Genomic DNA, 8452 nt, shown 5'->3' with positions numbered 1-8452 from the left:
CCAATTCAACCAGAATAGGTAGATTCAAAAGAAGATGATGATGGTGAGGAAGAAGAACCTGAAGATAATGATCATGTCATTCCAAGGTATGTGAGACTCAATCATAATCCTGACTAGATTATTGGAGATAAAGATGCTGAAGTGTTAACCAGAAGAATAATTAGAGAGAATTCTTGTATGATCTCCACTATTGAGCCTAGAACTGCTAAGGAAGCATTTGGAGATGATCACTATATCAAAGTTATGGAAGAGGAGCTTGACCAGATTGAGAAGAACAATACATGGACCCTAGTACCCAAACTGGTGAATAAAAATGTGATAGGTACTAAATAGGTATTCATGAATAAACTGAATGAAGATGGAGTAGTAGTCGGAAACAAAGCTAGATTGGTATGCAAAGGTTATGCACATGAAGAAGGAGAAGACTATGGCGAGACATTTGCACCAGTTGCTAGATTGGAAAGTGTTAGGACTCTACTTGCATTTGCAACATATATGAGATTCAAAGTATATCAGATGGATGTGAAGTCAACATTTCTAAATGGAATACTGGAAGAGGAAGTATACATTGATCAACCAGATGGTTATGCTTTGACTGATGCAAAGGATATGGTGTGTAAACTTCCCAAGGCATTATATGGTTTGAATCAAGCACCGAGAGCATGGTATGAAAGGCTGCATTCACACCTGATGAATATAGGTTTTCAAAGAACCAACAAAGACAACAATATATATCTCAAGACTGAAGGAGATAAGATACTGGTTAGTGAATTGTTTGTGGATGATATCATATTTGGAGGCAATGATGACATGAGTGATGAATTTGCAAATGAGATGAAAAGTGAATTTGAAATGTCTGTAGTAGGAGAGATAAAATTCTTCATAGGTTTGCAAATTTAGCAGATGAAGACTGGTATTTTTATCACACATTCTAAATATGTGAAAGAGGTATTGAAGACATTTGGAATGAGTGACTGTAAACCAGTTGGGACACCAATGGTTACAGGTTGTAAACTATCTAAGGAGGATGATGTTGTATCTATTGATGAAAAGGAGTACAGATCAATGATAGGGAAACTGCATTATGTTGTTCACAACAGACCGAATATTGCTCATGTTGTTGGTTTAGCTGCAAGATTTCAGAAGAACCCAAAGGAGACACACATGATTGCAACTAAAAGGATATTAAGATATTTGAAAGGTACTATTGATTATGGATTATGGTATCCATATGCAGGTAACTTTGATTTGAAGGTTTGTTTACTTCATCAATACTCCAGAGAGAAGAAAAATAAAAATAAGCAATATTTTGGGGTGTCAATTGGGGAGTCTTCCTGCTTCCTATTTGGGGCTTCCCTTATGCCAAGATCTTCCTGATACTTTCTGGGGAGCTTTGGTGGACAAATTCCATAAGAAGTTAGCATGTTGGAAGGGTTCTCTTCTTAGCCAAGCTGGTAAGGTTCAACTGTTGAAATCAACTCTTCAAAGTATTCCTCTTTATGCCATCAACCTTTTTAGAATTCTTGTCAAGTTTGCGGAGGCTATTGAAAAAATTCAAGGAACATTTTTGTGGATAGGGGTCAAGGAGAAGAAGAGAATGAATCTGATTGTGTGGGACAATATTTGTAAGCCAATAAGAAAGGGAGGTCTGGGTCTAAGAAGAATAAGAGACATGAATGAATTTCTTATGGCCAAGAAGATTTGGAGAGGGTATAATAGCCAAGGAGAATGGAAACTGATATGGGACAACAAGTATAAAAGACAATATCCTACACTTCTAAGCTTCCTCAATGCAGAAGATATCCCAATTGGATCCAATATATGGAAAAATGTGTCTAGAACAAGAGATCTAATTGCCAAAGGTGTGAAATGGAAGATGGGGAAAGGGAACCTTATCAAATTCTGGGAAGACTCCTCATTGCTTGAGCCCTTTTGAGTGAAAGTCCCGAGTGGAGTAGATTTCAGAGCCAGTGCAAGGAAAAATATGGCTCTATGGTGGGTGACTATTGGAAAGATGGACAGTGGAAGGATTTATCTCAAGTTGATCCTTCCTTGGGAAGTCTGAACAAAATAATGAACTCCATGGTGGTGGTGGAAGATGAAGATCAATTAATTTGGAAACTCACAACAAATGGTAAATTTATTGTGACCTCTCTTTATTATTAGTAGTTTTCTAAAATGGATAGTCCTTGTTGGGCTAAGGCTTGGGTGAAAGGCCTAACCCCTAAAATTGATATTTTCTTCTGGAAAACCCTTCAAGATAAAATTCTAACTATTGATAACCTCAGAAAAAGAGGTGTGTGTATGCCCAGTGTTTGTTTTCTTTGTATGAAGAATGAGGAGACCATCAACCACCCATTCTTTCATTTTCCCTTCTCTGCTACTGTCTGGGGAAGATGTCTGGATCACTTCAATGTCAGTTGGAGTTTCCCAGAATCAGTTCAAAAGGTTTTTAATTCTTGGCAGCACCCATCAAGGAATAAGTCTACTATTTTGTTGTAAAAATTGGATTTACCCCATATGTGCTGGGGTATATGGAAAGAGATAAATGAAAGAGTGTTCAGAGAGAAGGTGTCTAAGGCTCAAATTGTGTTTGAGAAAATAAAAAGAAACATATGGGAAAGTATTAATATCATAGGTGGTATTGCTAGTCCTCAAGACAAGGATGATCAAATAATCTTCAAGAAGTGGAGATTAAAAGGACATGATCACTTTCAAACTAATCCTAGAGAGGGTGTGAAATGGGAATTTCCTCCCAATGGCTGGATGAAAATCAACTTTGATGGAGCTTCAAAGGGTAATCCTGGTATTGCGAGATGTGGTGTGGTCCTAAGGGATGAATGGGGAAAATGCAAAATTATTAAATGCATACCTATAGGAAATCAGACTAATCATGTTGTTGAGGCTATGGCATCTTATCAAGGGATGGTCCTAGCAAAGGAAGCCAACTGCACCAGAGTCTGGTGTGAAGGAGACTCATTGAATATAATAAATTGTTTGAACAAGGAGTTCCCGCCATCTTGGTCAATAAATAACGCTATTAAATTAGCGAAAAAAATAAGTGATACATGTGAAATGTGTGTTTTCACATGTGTACAGGGAAGCAAATTCATGTGTTGACTGGGTCGCCAACCTGGTTTGTCAAATGGAGGAAATCATTACTATTAATGGTGAGAGAAAACTTGCATGTGAAGCGAAATCCTTGCTCGATCTGGACCGTATCCATACGAGGCAACGTGGCACCATCAACCATAATTTCTAAATGCTTCTTCCACTTATTTTGATGCAGGTTTACAATGGCGGTGATGAGCATTTATTTAAGTGTCTTTTCATAATTGCTTGGCACGAATTCGGGGCTTTTTTTCAAGGCAACTATAGAAACCAGAGAAGAAGAATCAGAGCTGAGAGAAGGAAATTTAGTGATTGTGAAGGAAAAATGGGAGGGAACAAAAAAAGGTTCAAACCTACCTCTTGTTCGGAATGGAGGAAGAACAAAGAGGTTTGGGAAATTCTTCAGGAGGGGGGTCTAAGTGTGTTTATGGAGAGGCTTAGTGGGAAAGATCCAACGGTCACTAAACACTTTATCAAGAATTGGAAGAATGGCAAAGTTTTGGTGGGGACCTAGATGATGACTGTGGATGAGGAGATTATTGCTGAAGCCACGGGGATGATGACAGAGGGCATGAAATTCTATAGAGATCGTAACATCTCTAATAAGGCAACAGACAAATTTCCTATCACGAAAGGTGAGAAGAAGAAAATGGTGAAGGTCGACAACTCCTATCACTCCCCAAAATGTATATGCAGGACATGGAGGTTTTTTTTGTTTGCTACAATTACCTATATAACTTCGGATGACAGGTTTACAAGAGCTTATGGGCACCACTTTGTATTGCTCAACCATTTTCGCCATTGGGAAAAGGTAAGCTTGCCATATTATCTTTCATGTTCCATGGACCATACTATCAAAGAGATACAGAAAGATCCCAAGGGTGACCATGCTCTTCATCAGGGTCTTATGGCTCTTGTGTATAAAGTGCTGAAAGGGAAATGCATTGAAAAACCTATTAAAGGTAAAAATGCAAGGGATGAGGACACAGAGAGTGAGGTTAGTGGTTTTAACTTAGACTCAGAGACTGAAGGCGAGTCAGAGGAGCTAAGTAAAAAGGGGAGGAACAAGGGAAAGAGGAAGAGGATAGTGGTGGATTTAGATATTTCGAAGTCTAAGGCCGAGTCCTTGGAAGGTAAACTCATCAAAAACAAGAAAGGGAAAGGCACCAGAAAGCAAACCCAGAGGAAGAAGAACATCAGCAAGGGAGGTAACAAAGATATTAATCAAATTTTGATTGATTATGATGAGGAGGCAGAGGAGGATAAAAATAATAATGGGAAAGATAAGGAGGAGGATGATATTCCGATTGTGGGCAACAATGAGGATTTGAACACTCAAGGTCTGCAGAAAGAGGATCAAGAGGACAAAAGGGGCAAATCTAGTGATTGTGTTGGAGAAAATGAGAGTATTAAGGGTTTCTATGATACCGTCAGCACAATGGTGAAAGAAATAGGTAGCTTGAAAAAGGATATGAATGTTGTCAAAAGAGCCACGATAGGCGACAAACCCCTCTTTGAAAATGTCAAAGAATTGGCGGTGGAAATTATTAATGTTGAAGCCATTGAAAACATGGTGAGTAAAATTATTGCAACTAAAAAAAAGGTTAAGGAGATGGAAGAAAATAAGGAGGTGAAAGGGATGGAAATTGCTATGAACAATCTGGGAAGCAGAGTTGACAAGATGGAACTCACAGTAAAGAAGATAGCTGAACAAAACTTCCGAATTCTCAAAGCCTCGGTGGACAACATGAACATTTTGATTAACAAATTTGATAACATCAAAGATAAAGAGGGCGACAAGGATTAGCTGGACAAAAATGGTCACGAGAAGAGGACTAGAGCCAATACCAGGAATAAGGGCGACATCAAGGGTCGAGAGCTAGATGATTTAAAGACCTCTGTGAACAACATGAAGTAGATGGCAGTCTACGCTGAAGATATCATGAAAAATATCTAGCTATCTCAGTCTCTGTCTTTGTGCTGTCTTTTTGCTTTCCGTTCATTGTCTTTTTGTGGTTCTTCATGTTATGTGTGTTGAGATCCCTTTTTGTTTGGATGGGATCAATTTTTTTTATTGAAGTGATCACGCACGGTTCTTTCTAGCTCTTTTTCTCTCTTGATTTGTAAAAGGTTCAGGTTCCTTTCAAAAACTTGTTTTTACTTAATCAAAACTTTGATTTGAAGGTTTATACAGATGCAGACTGGGTAGGAAATGTTGATGACAGGAAGATCACAACCGGTGGTGCATTCTTTCTTGGAGAAAGACTTGTATCTTGGAGAAGCAAGAAGCAAAGATGTATATCATAGTCCACTGGTGAAGCTGAATATGTTGCAGCGTATATGAATTGTACCTAGGCAATCTGGATGAAACACATTCTGGAAGGATTCAAGTTGAAGATCACAGAACCAGTAAAGATTTTATGTGACAACACCAGTGTAATAAATATCTCAAAGAACCCGGTGTTGCATGCTAGAACCAAACACATTGAGCTGAAATATCATTTCTTGAGGGAGAAAGTGCATAGTAAAGATGTGTTATTGGAGCATGTATCTACTAAGGAGTAGTTAGCGGATATCTTTACTAAACCTCTGCCTAAGACTACTTTTGAGTATCTTGGAGGTCATCTAGGGGTTGTGCCCCTACATGAGGTCAAATGAGTAGATGTGGAATACATTAGTCCCAAAGATAATTGAAGAATCTTGAAGCAGGATTGGTGTAGAGTGGAGTTACTCCACAGGGGGAGCATCAAGTTGTAGATTGTTGATGTAGAACAATGAAGTATGACACTGCATGTTTTACTTTCACTTTGGCATTGTTGTCAAAGGGGGATAAGAACTATATGATTATGGGGAGAATAACTGTATGATTGATAGAGAGAATATCTATAGCCAGTTACCAGCTCAAGACATGGAGACTCAGTTGAAGGAGAGTACATGGTAAAATGTAAACCAGGATTCCTATACCTGTGTATGTGCATTACTCTCAATCATCACAATCAAGGGTATTGATATTTGTATTGCGATCAATGCCAAAGGGGGAGATTATTGGAATTTGCATGAAGATTGCATTGATGAACTATTATGTTGTCATTAATGTCAATTATAATTGGTAATGATGTTGTTTTGCAACCGGTAGGTGAGCTAGTGAAGGAAACCGATATTACTTAAAAAGCAGTGAGATCAACTGGTAACCCTACTTGTTGATGTACCAAACCCTAACTGATGGAGCTTGGTGAATCGGTTGTATTGGTTTATGATCAAATGATGAGCGATAATGATTATTCCTTGTATGCATATTGTATATGAAGAGTTTCAAATGGTTTTTGGCGCATAAAGAGGAAACCACGTGATGAGTTACTGGAACCTATGAAGCAGTGATTAAGGAGCGGTCAAGGTTGTCTTGAACAATGTGCAATGATTGCTATGTAATCTAACAGTCATAATTGAACCGATTTGTTTGTAATCTCTATGAGATCTTAGGTTTGTGATGTGTTACCGACCTGTTGTTTTGCTTATAATGTCGATGAGTTGTTTTTTTGTAGTGTTGGCAATTTTGGTTAAGTGTTAGTGTGATTGATTGCCAAACCAGAAGGTGTATCTGTAGTATGTGTGAAGGCAGATAGAAGTGTGAAAAGGATGTGATCAAGCAGAGTAGTGCTCTCTACCAGATCAACAAACCCCTGTTGTTCTCTAACAATTACAATAGTCAAATCCCTTAACCAGGCTTGCTTTACCAGGCTTAGTGCTATCTAAATCCTCTAACCAGGTGATGCATTATTTTGGATTTCAAATCCTCTACCGAGGTTACTCCTAATAGGGTATTGCTTCTAATAGGGCATTATAGTCAATCCCTTAACCGGGTGGTCCCTAACAGGATTTGTTCTTAACAAGACTTTTTGTAAGCTTTAATAGGCTTGGCTCCTAGCAGGGCTAACTTCAGAAGTTTTTAGAATACTTGTGGGTATTCATCTCCACAGTGGTTTTCCCATTTGGGTTTCCATGTCAAAAATCATTGTGTCAAGTTGTGAATGATTTTTGTGGTTATGTTTGATATGGATAATTTGCTTAGCTATTAAATCCACTTAAATATGATAAGATGACCAACAATAATTTGAAATTTACTTTTCATTTTGTCAGTAAAGTATTTGGATGTTTTGGTTAAATGATTTGAGAGTTTCAGAGTTGTTATACTGTTATTTTGATATGCCAGTCAAACCGGTAAACTGTTAATGCTATTGAAGTTTGTAGTTCAGTGTTTGAATCAGTTAGTTCTGAGATTGGCTTGGGATGTTGTTTTTGAGTTTGGTGAAAGTTTAGTCATTTTTCTATCTATTGATTCACACCCCCCCCACCACTCTTAGTAGTTGTCCGGATCCTTATTTATTCATCATACCATCACATCTTCCTTCCTAGAATATGTTGTTAAATCGTCCTGATATACAACTAAGAAGACATTTATAATATCAGAAAATGCAAATCCATTTCTCTTTGAAATGTTGCTCCTGCATTTGTTAAGCCAAAAGGCATCCTTACATAAACATAAGTTCCCCAAGGCATAGTAAATTTTGTCTTGTATTGCTCTGATTCTTTAACCATCACTTGGTTATACCTTGAAAATCCATCCATCATAGACAAAAGATCACAACATGTGACCCTTTGCAACATTGCTTCCATATTAGGCAATGGATAGTTATCTTTTAATGAAGATATATTCAAATTCCTAAAATCAACACACAATCTGATATCTCAGTTCTTTTTTCTCACAGGTACCAAGTTAGACACCCATGACAAATGTCTGATGGGTTTTATGATTCTAGCGTCCCTCAGCCTGACTAATTCTTCTTGCATCTTGGGTGCCAATGTTGGATTAATAGGTCTTTTCTTCTGTCTAAAGGGTTTAACATTTTCCTTCAAAGGAATTTCATGTTGAAATAAATCCTCCCTATAAGCTTCTAGGTCATCATATGACCAAGCAGAGACATGTTTATACTTCCTTAACAAATCAATCAACATTTTTCTTACCTTGGGTGACATTTTCCTTCCAATATACACCTTTCTTGGGGCTCCCTCCCTCCCAAGATTAATTTATTCTAAATCCTCAAGGTGTGGGGAAGTGGTAGCAACCTTGGCCTTATCCTGACAATCAAACATCCTTTCCAAAATAACCAAACCTCTGAGAATTTTATTTGTCTTCAATTGAATCACCTCCTTCCCAAAGATCATCTCATTTCCACCCTCTGTTTGTACAAGGCACCAAAATCAATCTCCTGATTTTCATACTGTTCCACACACTTAAAATATGATCATAATCATTGAAAACCTACCAGCTTTTAATGTTATC

The sequence above is a fragment of the Cryptomeria japonica genome, chromosome 6, assembly GCF_030272615.1.
Source record: "Cryptomeria japonica chromosome 6, Sugi_1.0, whole genome shotgun sequence".
Classification (NCBI taxonomy): Eukaryota; Viridiplantae; Streptophyta; class Pinopsida; order Cupressales; family Cupressaceae; genus Cryptomeria; species Cryptomeria japonica.
This window is presented reverse-complemented; position numbering follows the sequence as displayed.